This window comes from Tripterygium wilfordii, chromosome 10, assembly GCF_013401445.1.
Source record: "Tripterygium wilfordii isolate XIE 37 chromosome 10, ASM1340144v1, whole genome shotgun sequence".
Taxonomy (NCBI): Eukaryota; Viridiplantae; Streptophyta; class Magnoliopsida; order Celastrales; family Celastraceae; genus Tripterygium; species Tripterygium wilfordii.
Genome location: NC_052241.1, coordinates 4,950,187 through 4,972,966, shown reverse-complemented (window position 1 = coordinate 4,972,966; position 22,780 = coordinate 4,950,187).

Sequence of the window (22,780 nt, the reverse complement as noted above, 5' to 3'; positions counted from 1 at the left end):
ATTTGATCAAAAACTTCATAGCCTTCGCTATAATCACCGCCTTCACCGACAGTCACAACTCTCTACACTAAGAATTATCCTCCATAGCTTTCGTTATAACATTATCTTGACCGACAATCAAACTCCATCATAAAAGAGTATGCCCACTCAAAACTTTACTGCTCCAAGATTTTCCTTTTCGACACACATCGAAATAAACCTAATAAAATTTATAGTGCAATGGCTTTTTCCCGAGAGTTCCTCAACCCCTCCAACATCCTTTCCCCCACACATCCTGCATAATCGTCAAGCCAATGTTCGTGTAGCGCGGGTAGACGCCTAGTACCATATATAAATACGAAAGTTTAGCCTTTCTTTAAGACTGCCAAGTCAGCTTTTAAATCAGCAAATGGTTGCCATGTGTAATTTACTTCAAATTTAGTGAAAAAAAAGTTGTGGCCAAAGTATTGTATCGTTTACGACTCTTCCCATCACCTTACATTCATCTCCCCATGCACCCTTTCATTCCTGCCTCTTTAGTTGAAGTGAATAATTATTTCGTAGATACATGAATCTGGAAAATTTTACTCCGTTGTTATATATTGTACAGAAATACGTTTTTAAGAGCAAGTCTTCAATTTCCATTTAAGTTTTTTTGATGTATCAAAGCCCAAACACCAACATTTTGATGCGAGAACTGAGTAAAAATAGCAAATTACATTCTTTTTTCTTTATAAATCATTTTTCCCCATCCAATGATGGCCATCACCAGATTATGAGTTCTTATTACATGTGTCTTTTTATTTTAATTATAAGCAACAAATGCACATTATGATGTGATATGCCTTTTTCCCCGGTGTTTTTTTGGGTACAAGCTATGCCCTTTTTCTTTTCTTTTCTTTTACTGAATTTCAGATGCCAAGGAAAATTCTGTGAACTGCATCTTAGAATGTGTTGCCAGTAGAGGTGCAGGCCATTTCATGTCATTTAAGTTATTTTAATTTGTCACTTTTTATGTGAAAACTGGAGCTTACCAAAGCAAAGATTAGTAGTTGCCAGCTTGGGTTCTGATGTTGTTGCCACAACAAAGCAAATAAAAAAAAGTCTATTATATGTTCTTGGGATTTTGTACTACCGTGATAGGATGTTGCTTCTTGGTCATGTTTTGTCTACTACATGTTTTATATATGCTTCAAATTTCTCTACATGGTGGCTCTCAGCAGGTATGCTTATTCTACTTAAAGGCTTGTTTATAAGCTCATCTTTCATACAAGTAGTTAGTTTAGGATTGACAGCTAGGTGCTTTAAATCCTTTAAAACAAAGGCTTGGCCCTTTATATTAACATGAATGGAGGAAAAAATTGGATGCCATTATCATGTACATTACATTAGTATAAGTCTCTGAAATAGGATTTCATGTTGTTTAATGCAGGTTCCTTATTACCTAGATGAATCAAAAGAGTAGGGATTGGAGGTTTCTGAGCTCAAGAAGCAATTGGATTATGCCAAGTCCAAGGGAGTTGTTGTTAGGCATTAGTTGCCATAAATCCAAGCAACCCAACTGGTAAGGTAAGCAAAACTTTATTATTGAATATATGGGTTGAGTCGATGAGTTATTTAGACTCATCTCAGCTCATAAAACAAGTTAAACACTCTCAACTAGATTGTATTTCAGTAATTGAATTCTCTTCTACCTAAACGCAAAACATTAAGGTAACAATAGGTACATATTCTAGAAAAATCAGTGCAATAAATTTAATGATAGGTTCTTGCTAAAGATAATCAATGTGAAAATTATGGAGTTCTGCAAGCAATAAGGATTTGTTTTTGTGGCTGACGAGGTTGGTAGATATTACAGGTTTTGACTATAGCCACTTGGCGACATTATTTGGCTAGTACCCGGTGGCCCCATTTGGGATTGAGATTAGATTTTCACCCTCTTGAAAATGAAGTTCTTCTTTGAAATTGAATCATAAGCTCTTATGAGTAGCTTCTCATGGACACACTTTTATTAGGTCCACAAACTCAAAAAAAGCATTATAACCTTTTGTTATTCTAACAATTGAAATTGTGTTTAGGACTCTTAAAAGTACTTTTTGCCCATCCAAACTCAACGCCAAAGTCCAAACAGTACCTAAGTTTAGTAGAAATCTCCATGTTTTCTTATTTTCAATATCTAAACTAAATTTGTGATTTTCTGATGATATGGTCCTCCCCAATATATTTGACTCCCAATGTCAGAAGTCATGAATTGTCTCCTAGCTTTGTTTTTGTTTTCTTTCTTTGAGACTTGGGAGAGGTTTTACATTTGAAGATTATCCTTTGAGTCATAGGAACTGTATAAGATATTCAAATGTAGGTGATTTTTTTAAAGATTTTTGTATTTATAGCAATTATCACCGCAAATCTTATTTATTTACTATGCATGCATGACACGCGTAGCGCGAGAACGCACCTAGTCAATCTCTAATATTGAGACAGGAGTGAAAATTTAACTGAATTCTATGATATACCATCGCTCAGTAAGCATATTGCTTATTGAAAATAGTAGATATGCTAAGCAGAAATGGTGGACAATTTTAGTAGCAGATATATTGCATGGTGGTAGTGTTTGGTTCAACTTTTGTTAGTACCATTTATGTTGTATAACATTTTGTGAAAAATTACGTACAAGGGTATTACGTATTTTAGTTGTAATACACGCATATAAATGTAAAAAATAAATAGAAATTAATTTATAAAATAAGGATAATTTATTAAAATAAAATATATATAATTTATTAATTAATCTATCAAATAAAGATAATTAATTAATTTATAAAATATAGATAATTTATAAATTAATGAGTGTAATACCCGGATTTTGTCCGGGTCATTTTTGTTAAATATTATTTCTATCTTCTTTACATGTATATACATTATGTGATTTCTATTTGATTCAATTTGTACACTCAAATTTCTATTAATTAAATTCAAACTCAACGAAAACAAGTCTAGATCCATTTAATTTTAAACAAGCCCAATAAAGAAACCTATCCAAAGTCCAATACCCAAACAAAGTCCAACTCCTAAATGAAAAATACCCAAAGCTCAATAAGGAAACCTACACAAAGTCTAATACCCAAACAAAGTCCAACTCCTAAATGAAAAATACCCAAAGCCCAATAAAGAAACCTACCCAATTTAACTCGACCCAACCCAACCTATGTCAAGAGCCCAAATCTTAGCATCTCTTAAACACCCAAGCCCACAAAGTTCAAGAGCATACAACCTAAAACCCTACAGAAGTCTCCTACCAAAGATATAAAATAGGGGTTGGGGTCAAAAAAGAAGCTGGACAAAAAGGAGATACAGGGAGGGCAGGACAAAAACAAAGAGACAAAAAGGGTCAAATAAAGAGAGGAAGGCAGCTCATGAGTAGGGGTCGGCATCGGGCTGGGCCGTTTTTTAGGCCCGAACCCGGGCCCAATTTTGAGAATCAGACTTCGGGTTTGGGCAGGGTTAGGCCTTCAAAATGAGGCACAAGCCCGGCTCAGGGCCCTAAGGCTTGGGCCTTTGGATCGGTCCTCGGGTCGGACCCGACTTTTAACTATTTAATATTTATATATCTATTATATATATGTATATGCATTATATATATACACATAGAGAGAGCATATATATATACACACACAGAGACTGCACCGTATATATATGTATTATATATATGGATATGTATATATATCTCATGTATATTTATATGCACGTATATGTGTGTGTATATGTATATTATATATACACAGATATGTGCAGACAGTGCACAATTGCACTGTATGCACATATATATGTATGGATATAATTTCGGGCTAGGTCGGGCTTTGGCCCGCAAATCATGGGTCGAATGATGACCCTACTTGTGAGGTAGGAAGAAAAGGGGACCAAAAAAAGAGGTGGGATTTTAGAGAGAAAAATGGCAGAGAAAAGAAAATAGTGGAAAGAGACGACAGAAAATAGGAAAGAGAAAGAGTGAAGGTTGGTTTCGGTGATGGAAGAAAAGGGAGAGAGAGGGCTGTTTTTGAGAGAGAGAGAGAAAGAAAGGGGCTGCCGGTTTAGACAAAAAAAAAAAAAAAAGGGGAGAGAGGGGCTGTAGGTGAGAGTGAAAGAAAACAAACAAGAAACAAAATTAGAAAAGGGGGGCTGCGTGAAAAAAGAAGAGAAAACGGGTAAAGAGAGAGGAAACTCTAGATTTGTTTTATTATTGTCTTGCTTATTGATATTCCCAAAATACCCCCACTAATGGGAGAAAGCCACATGGCAGAATAAGTTCCAGTGAGCACAATATGAGTGACGTACCGAAGGGTACACATCGGTTCTCGACCGAAGTGTATACCTCTGCACTATCAGACAGAAGACCGCACTTCGATAACCGTACTACAGAAGCATGTACGCACGAAGTTCAACTGATGAAGAGTCCTCATAGGACACCAATTCTAGATAGAGTCCTACTCCCATTTGGAGAGGGATACAGATAGGATTTACCATCCGAGAAACCCTCTGGAAAACCAATGAGAGAGAGTCCGACTCCTACTACAACTCAAACACTTCAAACTCATATAAAAGGGGAACCTCTGCCCTCAGGTAAGCAATCTAACTCCTGCACTCTAAAATACTTACTGAGCAAGAGGCAACGCTCGAAGCAACGAGCCATCCTCCCAAGTTTAGTACCGTACTGACTTGAGCGTCGAAGAGGTCCCCCCGAGTACACCCTCGGGGCCCTACTGAAGCTTACGTTCGCTTCTTGTGCAGGAAGGAAGGAAGAGATCACGTACCAGCAAAGGAGAAATTAGTTATTCCAGCTCAGTCTGACTTGGCTGATTTGTCTGATAGGGTAGACCTGTTTTAGACATCATCAGTTTGGCGCCGTCTGTGGGAAGGAAGTACACTTCCCTAAAGAAACTCACAATGGTCAGATTGAGAAAGAATGTCGCTTCTACTTCAGAAACAAGCCGTCGAGTTGATGACCCTAATGCTCCTGACCGGGGGCAGGGTGAACACCCCCATCATGAGGAGGTAGAACACCAGGGGGATGTTGCTGACCAAACCAACCAACATAACCAGGACGCTGGACCGTCCCAAGTACCTTGCACTCAGGAACAATTCCAACAACTTTCCCAGCAGGTGCAAATGTTGACTGAACTAATCATGAACCAACAGGCACAAGTGAACCAAGAAATCCCGCACAATGAGGAGGTGCGAAGTTCACACTCAGGTAGGTCTAAAGAACCAAGCCGAGGGGTGAATCCCAATGGTACCATTGGAGAAAGTACTAGAAGGGGAACTACCTACAATGAAGACGTCGGTCGACACCTAGATGAGATGAACAAGAAAATTGCAGCACTACAAGGAGTGTCCCCAATGGAGGGAGTGTGGGACAGTACATTGACCCCTTTAGCTCCTGAAATACTTGAAGCTGAAATGCCGCGTCACCTTATTGTTCCAAAGCTGGAGAAGTATGAAGGGTTAACTGACCCCTGTGATCATATCCAGGGTTTCAAATCAATAATGGAGTGTCAGGGAGCAAATGCCCTGATAATGTGCAAGATATTCCCATCAACCCTTTTTGGACCAGCAAGAACGTGGTTCAATCGATTACCGAGACACAGTGTGACTAGTTTTGGGGACTTGTCCGAGAAACTTGCACTTCACTTCTCCGCCGCACGAAGGACGGCAAAGACTAGTTTGGATCTGATGAATCTTGACCATGAGCATGGAGAATCACTTCGATCATTTCTTGCAAGGTTCAATAGAGCATGTTTGGAAATCCCACACGTCCAGGTAGAAGTAGCTATTTCAGCCCTGGTAAGGACAGTAAGGGATGAAGCGTATGTACGTTCATTGACGAAAAAACGCCCGAAGAGTATGCGAGAACTCTACGCTAGGGGAGATAAGTTCATGCAGTCAGAAGACATGATGAAAATTTCTCAGTTTTCTTCTTCCTCGGCCCCTGCCAAAAAAGGCTCGAGCTCCCCGGGAAAGACTGAGAAAGACTTGCCCCCTTCAAGCAAGAAGCAAGGAAGAGTAGAAGGAAAGAATGACAAGAAGAAGGATGATCAGTCTGGTAGGAAGACTGACCAGGGTCTAGTCCCTCGGTATAGTTCCTATACTCCTCTTAATAATTCGTTGCATAATATCCTTCTTGAAATAAGTAACAGGGATATACTGAAGTGGCCTAAGAAAATGAGGGCCCCGGCAGAAAAGCGTACTTCAGATAAGTATTGCCTGTTCCATAGGGACCATGGTCATGACACTGAAGAATGTAGGCATCTCAAGGATGAGATTGAAGGCCTCATAAGGCGAGGCTACCTGAAGCAGTTCACTTCAGATAGAGAAGAAAAGAGAAGAAGAACCGATGGTGATGATAGGGATAACGACCGAAGGAGACAAAGAAGAAGGGATAGGTCTCCTCGTCACCAAAGGGGGACTGCTGGGACAATCGGAGTTATTGTAGGAGGTCTGGCCGCAGGAGGAGAAAGCTCCTCAGCTAGAAGGGCTTATGCTCGAATAAATGAAGTAAGTAAGGAAAGAAAGAAGCCGAGAAGGGATGAAGAAAAAATTACTTTCTCAGAAAAAGATGTTGAAGGTATCCAGGATCCACATGATGATGCCCTAGTAATAGAAGCAGTCATCGCAAATTTCACAGTGAAAAAGGTTCTGGTGGATAATGGAAGTGCTGCAGATATCTTGTTCTATCACGCCTTCAAAGAGATGAAGATCTCAGAAGAAAAATTAAAGAACTTTTCGGTTCCTTTATATGGGTTCGCAGGGGAATCCATAGTTCCCAAGGGAGTCATATCCCTACCTGTTACTCTGGGAACCTATCCAAGGACGGTTATGCATATGATCGATCTTCTTGTAGTGGATGTTCAATCCCCCTACAATGCCATCATAGGCAGACCATTGCTGCACAAGGTTCGGGCGGTGGTCTCTACTTACCACCTCAAAATGAAGTTTCCAACTTCTAATGGGGTAGGGAAGTGAGTGGGGATCAGAAGTTAGCTCGAATGATGTACTACACGGACTTGAAGAACAAGAAGAAGACCTCCATATCAGTTGGAAGCTTAGATGTTCGGGAAGAAGAGAAGATACTGAAGCCAACACCGGTGGAAGCACTTCTTCCAATAACTGTGGAGAAAGGAACTGAAAAGAAGTTATTTCTAGGGTCTCTGCTAAATAAAAAGTTAGCTGAGGAGGTGACCAAGCTCCTCCTCTCTAACATAAAGAACTTCGCATGGAGTGCGCATGAGATGCCAGGAGTTAGTAGGGAAGTCATCTCCCACAGTTTGAGCATCATACCGGGGACTAAACCGGTCAAACAGAAAAAGCGTAACTTCACCCTAGAGAGACAAGCTGCTATCAAGGAAGAAGTGGGGAAGTTACTTGAAGCCGGTTTCATCCGAGAGGTGCGGTATCCAGATTGGTTGGCCAATGTGGTCATGGTAAAGAAGGCGAATGGAAAGTGGCGTATGTGCTTTGACTTCATGGATCTAAACAAAGCTTGTCCTAAGGACTGCTATCCTCTTCCTAAGATTGATCAATTAGTGGATGCAACTTCAGGCCACGAACTCCTTAGCTTCTTGGATGCTTATTCGGGGTACCACCAGATCAAGATGAACCCAAGAGATGAGAAGAGTACCTCATTCATAACTCCAGAAGGGACATATTGCTATAAGGTTATGCCCTTCGGACTTAAGAATGCTGGTGCCACTTATCAAAGGTTGATAAACCATGTCTTTGCTGATCAGATAGGAAAATCGGTAGAAGCATATGTAGAAGATATGGTCGTGAAGAGTAGAAGGGCGGAAGATCATCCTTCAGATCTTCAAAAAGTGTTTAACACTTTAGATAAGTTTCAAATGAAATTAAACCCAGACAAATGCGCTTTTGGAGTAAGCTCAGGAAAATTCCTAGGCTTCCTTGTCACTAGTAGAGGAATCGAAGCAAACCCAGAGAAGGTTGAAGCCATTCTTCAGATGGAACCTCCGAAGTCTCCAAAAGAGGTTCAGAGATTAACGGGAAGAGCAGCGGCACTTGGGAGATTCCTTGCTAGGTCGGGTGATAAGTGTAGACCCTTCTTCCAGGCCTTAAAAAAGGCCAAGGAATTTCAATGGACTGAAGAGTGTCAGAAGGCATTTGAGGGTTTAAAGGAATACCTCGGACATCCTCCCTTACTAACATGTCCAAAAGAAGGAGAGGTATTGTACTTGTACCTTGCTACGACAGATCATGCAGTAAGTGCAGTCCTTATACAGGAAGACGATAAAATACAGAAGCCAGTATACTATGTCAGTAAGGTCATGATAGATGCTGAGACTCGTTATACTGAAGCAGAGAAGTTTGCTTTAGCCTTGGTCACTGCTGCTCGAAAATTAAGGCCTTACTTTCAAGCTCATACTATCGTGGTTCTGACTGATCAACCATTGAAGAACATACTTCAAAAGCCAGATACATCAGGCAGGTTGATAAAGTGGTCCATTGAGTTGAGTGAGTTTGACATTCAGTACAAACCAAGACAGGCGATTAAGGCTCAAGCCTTAGTCGATTTTGTTGTAGAATGTCTTCGACCAACCATGATAACACTGACCGAAGAGGACTACCCAAAATGGAACCTTTTCGTTGATGGTTCTTCTAATCAAAAGGGTAGCGGAGCTGGAATACTCCTCTTCGGTCTGGGGGGGATATGTATTGAACGTGCACTTCATTTTCACTTCAAAGCGTCAAATAATGAAGCAGAATATGAAGCAGTACTAGCTGGATTGAGACTTGCTGCCGAACTTGAAATTAAAAATTTGTTGATCAACAGCGACTCTCAGCTAGTAACTGAACAAATGAAGGGAGACTATGAGGCGAGAGGCTCAAATATGGTCAAGTACTTAGCTGCGGTCAAGAAATTACTGGCCAAGATTCCCAAGGTAGAGATCAATCGAATACCTAGGGAGGAAAATGCAAAAGCAGATGTCCTTGCTCGATTAGCTTCAGCCTGTTCAGCCAAAGGACCTACTTCGGTCAGAATTGAGGTACTTCCTCAACCAAGTATTTCGGCTGAACTAGAAGTGGCCCCGGTTGAAGCTGAACCAAGCTGGAAGGACCTAATCAGAGAATTCCTGCTTGAAGGGAAACTTCCTGAAGATAGGAATGAAACAAGGAGTCTCCGGAAAAGGGCAGCAAGATATACTCTGATTGATGGAGAATTATACCGAAGATCCTTCACACTTCCATACCTGCGATGTTTGGCGCCTAGAGAGGCCGATTACGCCCTAAGGGAAGTGCATGAAGGAATTTGTGGAAGTCACATAGGGGGAAGAACATTAAGTTATCAGGTGCTACGTTGTGGATACTACTGGCCTACAATGGTGTCAGACGCCAAAAAGCTTGTTCAAAAGTGTGATAAGTGTCAAAGGCATTCCCACGTACCCCACCTTCCTCCTAGTCAGATGGTGCCCATTCAGAGTCCTTGTCCATTTGCTCAGTGGGGTATGGATCTTCTTGGACCATTCCCACCAGCATCGGGTCAAAGGACATATCTGATAGTAGCCGTGGATTACTTCACTAAGTGGGTAGAAGTGGAGCCACTTGCAACTATATCTGAGAATAAGGTAATAGACTTCATCTAGAGAACCGTTGTCTGTAGATATGGGATACCAAGAGCCCTTATTGTTGATAACGGCAGACAATTTGTCGGAGGAAAGATGAAGAAGCTATGTGAAGAGTTGGGGGTTGATCTCAGAGTCACTTCGGTCAGTCACCCACAAGCTAATGGGCAAGCTGAAGTGACAAACCGAGTGATCCTCCAAGGTTTGAAGACAAGACTAAATAGTGCCAAAGGAAGATGGGTGGAAGAACTACCGAGTGTGTTATGGTCCTACCGAACCACAGCACGGACTTCTACTGGAGAAACACCCTTCTCCCTGGCATTTGGCTCCGAAGCCGTGATACCTGTAGAAATTGGAATCCCGTCTACAAGGATCATTAACTTCAATATCCAAGAGAATAATGAAGCACTTCTGAATAATTTAGACTTGGTGGAGGAAGTTAGAGAAGAGGCTCGAATCAGAACTGCTGCGTACAAGCAAAGGACAGCCCGATATTATAACCGAAGGGTCAAAGAAAGAAAGTTCAACCCAGGGGACCTTGTCTTAAGAAAGAAGGAGGCCGCATGAAAACACCCCGGAAAGCTAGGGGAGACGTGGGATGGACCTTTCAAAATAATTGAAGCATTCAAGGAAGGAACATACCGAATTGAAGACCCAGAAAACCCTGGGAAGAAGATGCTCCATGGAATGCTGATAATCTACGTAGATATTTTATTTAGTTGAACAATAAAAAGAGTTGTTATTTTTTCATTAGTTTAATAAACAACAGATCAGAAGTTGTCCTAATCATTCCTTCCATAAGACCCTTCGGTCCAAACAAGACCTTCGGTCCACATAAGACCCTTCGGTCCACACAAGACCCTTCGGTCCAAACAGGCTCTTCGGCCCAAAGCTTAGAAAAATTTTCTAAGTCTCAAAATTAGGCCACTTCGACCCTTAGACCCTTTGGTCCAAACAAGACCTTCGGTCCACATAAGACCCTTCGGTCCAAACAGGCCCTTCGGCCCAAAGCTTAGAAAAATTTTCTAAGTCTCAAAATTAGGCCACTTCGGCCCTTAGACCCTTTGGTCCAAACAAGACCTTCGATCCACATAAGACCTTTCGGTCCACACAAGACCCTTCGGTCCAAATAGGCCCTTCGGCCCAAAGCTTAGAAAAATTTTCTAAGTCTCAAAATTAGGCCACTTCGGCCCTTAGACCCTTTGGTCCAAACAAGACCTTCAGTCCACATAAGACCCTTCGGTCCACACAAGACCCTTCGGTCCAAACAGGCCCTTCGGCCCAAAGCTTAGAAAAATTTTCTAAGTCTCAAAATTAGGCCACTTCGGCCCTTAGACCCTTTGGTCCAAACAAGACCTTCGGTCCACATAAGACCCTTCGGTCCAAACAGGCCCTTCGGCCCAAAGCTTAAAAATTTTTTTTATTAGTCTCAAAATTAGGCCACTTCGGCCCTTAGACCCTTCGGTCGAATCAGGTACTTCGATCTTGAAGTGTATACTTCATCCGAAGCCAACCCTTCGGCCACGACAAGTACTTCACGTTCGAAGTACACTTCAAGCATCCGCAACCGAAGTAAGGTCAGACAATAAAGCACACTTCAAGCATTCACAACAAATTTTGCAAATCAAAGTAGAGCGAACTGAACATGAAAAGAGAGAGATATCATTACCAAATGATACTTAACCGTTCATACAAAAAAAAATAATAATAAATAAAAAAAATATTGAAGTCAAATGTCTTTGGTTGAAGGGGGCAGCTCCGTCTCTGAAGGTTCATGCAGGGTAGCTTCTGGCAAGATCGGTTTAGGAGGATTTGGTGGAGGAATACCCTCTGGCGTAAAGGGACGAACTTCGCCAAGCTCGGCCGAGTGAATGGGAGAATCACCTTCGGTAGGGATGACATGAGGGGGATCTTCATCCGAAGTAACTACGGTAAGATCAACAGTGGAAGGATGTTCATCCCCATCCTCAAAATCTTCTTAAGAATTCTCGTCATCTTCAGCCTGTCGACGAATTTCTTCCTCAGCCCTAGCAAGTTCAGCATATATCTCCTCCTTGGACTCCTCCAGTCCGTCCTTTCCAACCAAAACCGGGCAAAGCTTATCAAGAACACTTGGATCTTGCCCAGCCTCAATTAGAGCCTTCCTGGCCATTTTGAAGGCACCACGACCACCGAAGTAGCCTTCTTGACGAAGAGTTAACTTGAACTTCTCTGAGGCTTTGAACTCCTGAACCCCCAGGGCCTTGCCTTCGGCAATAGCCTTCACTCGTTCAGTTTCAGCAGCTTGGGAAAGCCTAGTGACCTCAGCCTCCAGCCGAGATTTTTCCTTACGGTATTTGAGCTCCTTGGCGTTAGCAGCATTTAGAGCTTCGGTCCTCTCCGTCAGTTCGGCCCGAAATGTCTCTAGCTCGGCTTCAGCTTTCGCCTTCGCCATGGCAGCTGCTTCGGCCCTTTCAATTGCTGCCGTTTCATTGTGAGCCATGTTCGCTATGCCTCCAGGAAGTGTAGCAAGAACAGAGACAACCTACATAGGCATAATGAACTTCACTACTTCGGGACCAATTTCATCTGTAAAAATACCAAGTCAAAAAAGGAGAACCGAAGTTAAATAAAATTATTATACCTTCATAGCTGCAACGTTCAGCTCTGACACCTTGTCTGACAAAGCAAGCGCTTCGTATCGACTGAAGTCAGCCGGAGTTGGAGCCTTCGCAACCATCCTACCCGTAATAGTTGGGTTATTGGCAGAATCACTCACTAGAACATCCCAGTTCGGGGTATGAACAGTGAGGTCTTCAATATCCATCCTTCGGGGAGGTTGGGTCACTGGAAGAGGGATGTTGACATAATCTGATGTCTGAGAGGGGTTCGAGGTCGGTTGAGTCACCCTGACCGAACTGTGAACAGTTGTGGGAGCGTTGAGCACGTTGGCTGCAGCAGAAGTCTCTCCCGTTGTATTCTTCCTTGAACGCTTCGGGTTCGGCTTCCTCTTGTTTCCCTTACCAATGCCGTGCTTCTTGCCCTTCGAAGCCCCAGCGCTGAACATGTTGACGTAGTCCTCCATGCTCGCCATATCTGCACAATGGATGACCGAACATGTTAATAAATAGGTAATATAGACAAATGAATTTCTCGAAGTCTAAAAAGACCAACTGAAGCACACCTCTCTGAAGAAGGACCGAAGAATAGGTGTACGCAGAGTCAATATTACTAAAAGATAGGTTGACCGAAGGGTTGGGAGGAAGGAATGACTTTAGTCGGTCCAATAAATCCCTATCTGTCTCATGCCTCAGTTCGTGAGGATTATTGAAATGAAAGACATGGGGAATACCGAACTCAGTTCGAAAAGGGAGGTGTTCTCCAGGTTGAAGGGGCGCCTTCACAAAGAAGTAACCCTTCTTCCAATCCTTGATTGAAGCCTGATAACGAGGAGATTCAATGGGTGGCCGAAACTGGAAATAGTATAGACCGGCCTCCCTACCATGGCGACTTAATCTAAGAATGTGTTGAATGATAAAAGAATTGAAGGGTATAGTATATTTGATACAAAGGTTAAGAACGGTATTAAGGAAGAGCCAGGAGTTCGGGGCCAGAAGAGCGGGACAAATATTGAAGATACGGAAAAAACTGGTCAATGCAGGAGGATATGGAATCCTTGCACCATATTTTATGGAATGGAGCGAGACGGTGAATTCCCCTGCCTTTGGATGAAGGGGGTGTTCGTCTGAAGGTATACGACGGCAGGCCCAGGGGATACCGAAGTCCCTCTTGATATTTGACACCCCATGATCATCCAATTCTGAACCGGATAAACATGTCGGTTCGGAATCAACCTCGTCTCCCCCCACTTGTTGATTTGGAGGAAGTTCACTTCGATCAGCAACTTCGGGATAATCTGACCGAAGTACCGAAGCCTCAGTAAGGTCGGGGGTAGGAGAATCGATGATGTTAACTTCAGAGTCAGACGCAGTCTGTTCACTCGAAGTAGAGGAAGAAGACGCGTCCCCCGAAGAGGAAGATGAAGTGGAGGAACTTAGAGACATAATAAAAACAAAAACAATAGAAGGAAGTAAAGACTGACCTTATGGTATAGAAACTGAGAGAACCAGAGATTGAAGTATGTTCGGTTTTGCAAAGGAAGGCTTCGGTCGGTCAGTCAGATTAAACGCTCTAAATAGTAAAAATGAAGCGAGTAAAAATTGAAGAGAGCTGCAGACCACCTATTTATATAGGAAGAAAGATCTGATCTAACGGTGCGTAGGTTGTGACGCTCTGCATCCTTCGATCTCGTCCGCAAGAATGAACCGTCGAACAAACATTATTACACTCATACCCAGTTCATCGTTAAGATACCTCGGTAAGAGTGTGGGGGGCAACTGATATTCCCAAAATACCCCCACTAATGGGAGAAAGCCACGTGGCAGAATAAGTTCCAGTGAGGACAATATGGGTGACGTACCGAAGGGTACACATCGGTTCTCGACCGAAGTGTATACCTCTGCACTATCAGACCGAAGACCGCACTTCGATAACCGTACTACAGAAGCATGTACGCACGAAGTTCAACTGATGAAGAGTCCTCATAGGACGCCAATTCTAGATAGAGTCCTACTCCCCTTTGGAGAGGGATACAGATAGGATTTACCATCCGAGAAACCCTCTGGAAAACCAATGAGAGAGAGTCCGACGCCTACTACAACTCAAACACTTCAAACTCATATAAAAGGGGAACCTCTGCCCTCAGGTAAGCAATCTAACTCCTGCACTCTAAAATACTTACTGAGCAAGAGGCAACGCTCGAAGCAACGAGCCATCCTCCCAAGTTTAGTACCGTACTGACTTGAGCGTCGGAGAGGTCCCCCCGAGTACACCCTCGGGGCCCTACCGAAACTTACGTTCGCTTCTTGTGCAGGAAGGAAGGAAGAGATCACGTACCAGCAAAGGAGAAATTAGTTATTCCAGCTCAGTCTGACTTGGCTGATTTGTCTGATAGGGTAGACCTGTTTTAGACATCATCACTTATACTGAAAAATTTTCCTTCCCCTTTTGATTTCTATTGAATAGTGTTCCTCAAAGAGGAGAAAATCCCAAAAGCAAGCCCTCCCCTCTTCGAGAGATTCTGTTTCCGTGTAGAGGGGAGATTCCATTGCTATTTCTGATCTGGTGGACACTATTTTAACATCTTGTTTGTAATTTTCTCTTCACCGGTTTCAAACCTGGTTTGTGATTTTATCTTTTTGTATGTCGATACAACAAGTTACGGATGATAAAAGGGGAAGGGCTTGAGCTTTTGGATTTCAGAAGCAATATACATCCATAAAATAAATATCGATAAACTTATATAAAACATGTGGCATGCCTATGTGACTTCTTTAATAAAGTTTGTTTTTTTCTTTAATCTATGTGGCATGTCTATCTGACTTGCTGTTGGAAACATGCAACTCGCGAAAGCGTAAAAGGACCTCATAGACATAAACGATAGCTAGACAAGTTTCAAAAATTCACCATAGCATAAACCATATCTCAATTAATTGCAAGTAGATTATATACCTTGAGATCTCTCTGATTTGATCTCTAATAATCAGGAACGAAGGATGGAGTCAGCAAGTTTGATACTAAGCTCAAACCTGCGGATCGTCCACCGTATGCACCAATTCCTAAACTTGGATTGAGAGGGTGGTCTCTTTTCTCCAAGAACCTAAAGAACACAAACCAAAACTAGTGGAAACGATTAGAGAGTAGAGAGGCCAACTGGTGTCTCAAAACTTGTGTTAACAAAACACACATTATGTGTGTATTTATAGGGTTTGGCCACACCTAGGGTTTTCTCCCTAGGTGGACCGGCCCCTAAGCCTCTCCCTCTCCTAATTTCGGTCCGTTTTGGTTTTCCTGTATCTTCTAGTATTGGGCTTCTGGGCTACAGCGGGGACTAACTAGGAAAAATAAAACATGGGCTTCCTATGAATTTAATTATCAGCCCAAACCCATGGACATAATTATAATATATTCCACTAAAATATTATAATTGCACTCCCCGTTTTATCCCAAATTAAATCTGAGCCCTTCGTTATACTTGTTCATAAAATTCTTCACGTTAAGTTACAGATACCCGTCAATTAAATATGCCACTGACATATAATATTTAATTGACATCTTTAAATATTTCCTTGAGCTTATTGCTTAACTTATTTGAATGTGTCGGATTAATTAAAATCCACCTACAGGGTTTTGATACAATCTCAAATCCTATAAGCATTCTCAAGAGGGTATCATCAATCCATAATTGGACGTGAATTTTATTAACAGATTATTTTCCATCGTACAATTAATGCGGTGACCCAACTCACTTGGTGTTTGTTGACCTATACAAAAAGACCTCACCCTTTAGTAAATCAAAGTCTTGTACATTAAATGCACATGTACTAATAATCTTTAAAAAATTAAGAATATGAACAATTCTATAACGTCTGTGTAAGTGTACAATTTTCCATATAGTCGGACTGAGAAAATTGACTCACACGTAGTCCTGATCAATACACTCCAAGTGTACTGGTATAGTAAGTTCAAGCTTTGCCGCTCTCCGTAACCAAGATAGGTATACTGAAATACTATACCGCCGCCAAGCCGACGGTTTGTCCAATTCCGTCTTAGCTGTGATCGTTTACTTATATTTGATAGGAACTTATGAATTGATCTGTCATGTGCAAGCTTAGAGTCTACACACCAATTCATATACCATATGGAATAAAAGACACTGATGCCAATATATTTTTTCTCATTTTAAATGCTAAATATATTTTATTCAAATAAATAAATCGAGTTTGAATATTACATAAAATAATGGCATTTAGCATACTATTCCTATCACTTGCCACCTAGATTATGTAAGTTTATGGATGAGAAAATTATGGACATATATCATGTTGGTTTGGATATAACAAAAGCTTTATGTTTAGTTTCATTTTATTTTGATTTCATTTTTCTGGGTTTGTGCTTTGTTCTTAGGCCAAAAAGTTTGTTCTTGGGCCAATATTTGTTTTCATGATTATGTTCTTCTTGGGCCAATACTTGATTTGTTTTTATTTTATTTTCTAAAATGGGGATAGCTGCCGCTTCGAGACAAAAATGGTCTTTATCACCCATTCTCAAAAAACGACTTTAATCCTAACGTGGTTATCGTTAAAATCAAAAGTGGGACATTTAATTCATTTGTTAAAACTAAATTATTCATTTGTAGATATTATTTTTGATTCTCTCATAAATGATGACCCATTTTTCAATAAAATTATGCAAGCTCGCGTACTAATTTTTTCGAGGAATTTTGTCCCCGTGTAAAATGAGTTATTTTCTAAACATTACTCATTTTCAAAAAGTAAAAATATATTGTTGCGAGCTTGTGTACTCATTCTTCGAGGGATTCTATGTCCTTGTTGACGGAGTTATTTCAAAAAATCTCTTCTTTAAGAAAATAAAAAAAAATACATTTGCTCTTGTCCAACTGTTGGTAACCGCGTTATTTTGTTAAATATTATTTCTTTCTTGTTTATATGTATATACATTATGTTATTTCTATTTGGTTCAATTTGTACTCTAAAATTTCTATTAATTAAATTCTAAATCAACAAAAGCAAGTCTAGGCCCATTTAATTTTAATCAAGCCCAATTCTCAAAGAAACATACCCAAAGTCCAATTCCCAAACAAAGTCCAACTCCTAAATGGAAAATACCCAAAGCCCAATTTAACTCAACCCAGCCCAACCCAACCCAACCCATGTCAAGAGCCCAAATCATAGCATCTCATAAAAAACAAAGCCCACTAAGTTCAAGAGGCCACAACCTAAAACCCTAAAAAAGTCTCCTATCAAAGATACAAAAGAGGGGTTGGGGTCAAAAAAGGGTCTGGACACAAAAAATAGGAGAGGGTGGCACAACAAAAGAAAAAGGGAGAGAGAAGAAAAGGCAAAAAAGAAAAAGATTGGTGTGAGACTAAAGAACATAGAAGAGGAAAAGAGAGTGGGTGAGGGTGAAAAAAAGCAAACAAGAAGGTCAAGAAATAGGGAGAGAGGCGCAGAAGACAAAAGAAAAGGGGCGTTTATGAGTCTGAGGAAGAAATGGAGGAGATTACATTATTAGGTTAGAGAAGAATAGAGAGAATAAAGTTAGTATGGTTGAAACAAGGAAAGAGGTGAAAGAGTACTGTCATTTTCTTATTTGTTGGCTGATGTTGTTCTTGTGAGACCCATTTCTTTAAAACATCCATACTTTTTTCTCATCTGTCTTGGAAGTCACAACTCTTCTATTGTTTTTTTAGTTGGTGTTTTCTTCTTGATTCTCCAACAAGAAGAAGGGGTTTTCTCCTTCGAGGGATTTTGTCCCCATGCAGGAGGAAACCCCGTTCCCCTCTTTGTTGAACGGTGACCGAATGGGTTTAAACCCTCTTGAGCTTTATCCATTTTAAACGGAAATGCTGCTTCGGTGCCTAGTATACTACTTGGATTGGACGATTTTCTCTCTATTTCATTTAGACATTCATTGTTCATTTTTTTTTGGTGTTTTCTATTTGGGGAGTGTTGGTCTTGACAAAAAAGGGGAGAGAGAATTTGTTTTTGGCAGAGGAGGAGGGGAGTCTGCCGAGTGGGAGGAAAAAGAAAAAACAAAACAAAAAACATTAAAGAAAGGAGGCGAATTTCGGCTAGAAAGAATAGAAGAGAAAAGAGGGGTTGGGCTTTTGTTCTTTTTGGGGGCCTATGCTTGGTATTTAAGCCACCATTTTTATTTGGGTTTGTGGCTTTGTGCTTCTTTCTTAGGCCATTATTTTGTTTTTGGGCCAACATGTTGCTTCGGTGCCTAGAGTACTACTTGGGTTGGACGATTTTCTCTTGGAGGCTCTCTATTTCATTTAGACATTCATTGTTCATTTTTGTTTGATGTTCTCTCTTTGGGGAGTGTTGGCCTTTGATAAACGTACAAAAATCTATATATAAGTAGTGTTAAATAGATATATGTTTATATAAATAGTTATATATATAGATATATATGTGTGTATATATATATATGCCCAAGTCCAACGTAATAGTAATATATATATGTGTGTGTGTGTTTATATAAAATATATATACATATTACGTTTAAGTCAAAAAGTGAATAGTGTTTATATATATATATATATATATATGTATAATTGTCTAACATCTGTATTGATTTTCATGTAGGCGGCACAACTTTTATCCGAAAGTCTTCAAAACACAGCGCTAAAGGAAATCATGTGAAGACTTTCCTCAGTATTTTCAATCTCACCAGTATATTTTCACTACTATAAAGGAGGAAGAGGGATCACGGATAAAAAAGATCACAAAAACCAGAGAAGAAATCAGAGAGGAAAGAGGAGAAGAAATCAAGGAGGAAGAGGAGAAAGAAATCAAGGAGTGAGTTCTTGAGTTTTATTTTCTCTTTTACAACAATTTGCTCACATATTCTTTCTAGAATTTTGTGAGATCAATTGTTGGTTGTGTAAACCTAGTATGAGGAACTAATCCTCTTACTAGGGTGATGATGGATCCACTCTATTGTATCTAAATAAATTTGGTTTGATTAATTATTAGTTTATTTATGCTATGTCAAGTGTTAATTAGCTATTCTTTATTGATAATTAAATCTTGATGCTTAGCTACCATCTAGGTTTGATTACCATGATGCAAATTGAGGCAAATGCCCATGTCCAATTTGAGACCAGCTTCTTGCAATTAATACCGGAGTTACCTAGACATAAATGCCATATGCTAGGATCTTTGTGATCGCTACATAAGTTACCATAAATCCTAATGCATTCTTGATTGTCCTAGCCAATCCAAATGCCCATGGATGGTTGCAATTGGGAATAGACGTGGTAAGTCAAATGCCCATGACTATTACATAAATTAGGGGACTTGATTTTTGACATGCATGAATGAAATGATAATTGTCGGCTAAATAATTTAAATACAATAGAGTTGGTGAATTCGGATCCCTAGTGTTTGTTTATTTGTATTAATCCTTGTTTACTTTGTTTCCATTGATAATTACAAGAGTTTGAATTGCAGATATTTAATATTCAGTCCATGTGGGTACGACACTCGTATTTGATACTTCTATACTACATTTGATTCGTGCACTTGCGAGTATAATTTGGGTTTATAATCGCTATACTTTTAACGGGTACTAAACTCCACATCAAGTTTTTGTGGTTCCGTTGCCGGGACTGATTTAATATATTGTTATATAACTCTTGTATATATGTATATATGTATATATTAATATTAGTATACTACACCTCTTTAATGGAAGGTTTTTCATTTTTTATTTCATTTTATTTATTTTATTTATTTTATTTTATTTTATTTTATTTTATTTTATTTTTTTTTTTGATGGCTTTACCGCCCCATCTAACTATATATTATTGGCTGGTTCTACTGCTACCGCCTATATCTGTTTATAATAACTGTCACTAACACTTACTAACTTACTAACATTTAAATTTCTGCCACTAACAGTAACGTTTATTTATTTATTTCATTTACAGTATTATTTATATTTGTGGTTGGCTTTACACTGCCCCACCTTTATATATATATATGCTTATGTGGTCGGCTGAGCCGCCTAATATAACTTTTTATTTCTGTTAATACTTATGGTTGGCCTTTATGCCCCATTTTATTGTTTTTTATATTAATTTCTTATTTTGTGCATATTCACTCTTTTAATTTTGTTAAAAAAAAACAAAAACAAAAACAAAAACAAAAACAAAAACAAAAGAAAAACAAAAGAAAAAAAAAAAAGTCATCCTCGAGTGTGATAATGAGCCGCAAAGCGTGACAGTAAAGTGAGTACTGATGTGACAAGCACCACGAATTTCTTAATATATGTATGTTTTTCTTTATTGTCTCGATCAGTTTTCATCTTCATCTCACTCATTTTCTGGCAAGAGTGTGTTTTCTCTCTAACAGAGATCAGAAACCATGCCGAGACGACCACGCACCATCGTATCACAATTGCAGTCCAGGCTTGCGTTGTTCAATAAAGCTGAAATAATTCCGGAGTGTCAAATTGACAAAACGATACAACGAGAAGCCATCAACAGATGGGCAATGAACTACTTGAGGGAGCATTCTTTGTTGTTTCTCGTAGATCCAGATCCAGAAAATAACTTACTGGTGTATCCTCAGATCATTCGCTCTTTCTATCACACTCTCATCGAGTTACCACGAAGCGAGTGGACTAGGGATCAACTGGTTTATCAGGTTATCATTGTTGGTGTGAAAGTTCAATTCACAACAGCAGATCTGTGTTGCTGCTTAGGGTATCCACCAACAGATGATGAGCCCACTGGATCTCGACAACCAATCTATGCATCAAAGCAAAAAATGATTGATGATATGTGCGGTGGAAAGAGGAATAAACATAATAACGCTGGACGCCGCGCCTACTTGCCATCAAAGATGTGGTTGTTGGATGATGCTATTAGGAAAAATCTTTGTCCTATAGGCCATGAGCAAGAACGACGGGGAAAATTCTTGTCTGTTTTATACTATATGTATAAAGGGTGTTGGTTTGATATTGGAAAGATCTATCTGGCCATGATCTGCAAAGCCAAATATTTTGTTGAGAAGAAGCCAAAAAAGGTGGGGAAGTTATTTTTCCCACGGCTTATCACAAGGTTGCTTTTGTTCAAAAGCATTCGACCTCCTCGGCCTCAAGCATCTTTGGGTTATCAAGTCACCATGGTGGAAAAATGGACATGGCGTCAGAGCATCAGCCATTTGAAAACAACTTCTGCTAGACAAAAGCAGACCCAAGAAGATCCTTCAACATCACCACCTGGAGATTCCTCATCAGGAGTTGTAGTGTCTCCACAATCAGATCACATGAGTGCAGCGATAGCCCAGCTAGAGATGGGGCTACAAACACTAGAGGATGGACAACACAGACTGGAGCACATGATGGCCGCACTCATGGATATGATACGAAAGTGAAAACATAGCCATCCAACGGTCAGAATTGTTTTTGTGTCAGGTTGTATTTCTCTGAACCATAGCTTTGCATATGTACTTTTCAAATTTTCCTATTTTTATTTTTTTTATTTGCTTTATTTTAATTTTTATTTTTGTTTTCCCATTGAGGACAATGCAAGATTTTAAGAGGGGGAGGAACTGGTTTGATATTAAAAAAAAAAAAAAAAAATGGTAGCTAGAGGAGGCAAGTGCTGTGCTACCTTAGGTGCAAGCTTGAAACACTTGTAGTTGATCTCTTAGAGGGATGCCAACTCAACCAGCTAAGTAATTAGTAGTTTGTCCAGGAAACAACCACCGATAAGGTATTTGGGAGTCCTAAGCATGGACTGGACGAAATGTCCATAATTGTAAAGCCCCAAAGTGGAGATACAAAGGACTGTTGACCTTGGCTTGGGTTCTATTGAGCCGATCAGAAACTCTTAGAAAATGACAACCTATTGTAAGGCCTTGTTAGCCTTTTGCCCTTGCTACGGGGTACATCTCTTTAGTTAGGTTGATAGTAACCTAGCATCCAGTCTCAAGGATCCTGGTATTGAGACAAATTCCGTTTGTTTACGGTGCTTTGGGAATATTGAGTCTTAGAACCGTTTGTTTGTTAAATATCTATTCTGTTTAATGATTGCTAAAAAAAAATAAATAAAAAAATTGTGATTTGGAAGTCATGTTCTTATCATATTTCTAAATTGGTCTGAATATCTCTGAAGTGTGGATAACAATTTGAGTTGAATACCCATAATCACTTGTGGATTTTTTTTCTGACTTTAGTTTTGTCTCACCTATTCTATTTAATAATTGGATCAATTGCACAGAATTACATATTTGTGAGGTATGATATTTAAGATTAATTATGAATACTGTGATTTTCTTGAGTTGAATTAGAATTCTTTGAATATTAATATCTTGGGATACATGTATATATTCATATTTATGTTAAAAAAAAAAAAAAGAGAGTACATTATGAATAAATGGGAGTGTTTGTAAGTATTTCTGCTGAGTAACCGGGACTCTTGCCTCAGTAAGCAGTGAGTGTTCGCGTAAAAAGGTAGAAAAATCAAGACATCAACCCATGTGACAAGCGAAGTTTTGTAGCCTTTTTGACTCGAGTTATTAAACCCGTTGGGGTGT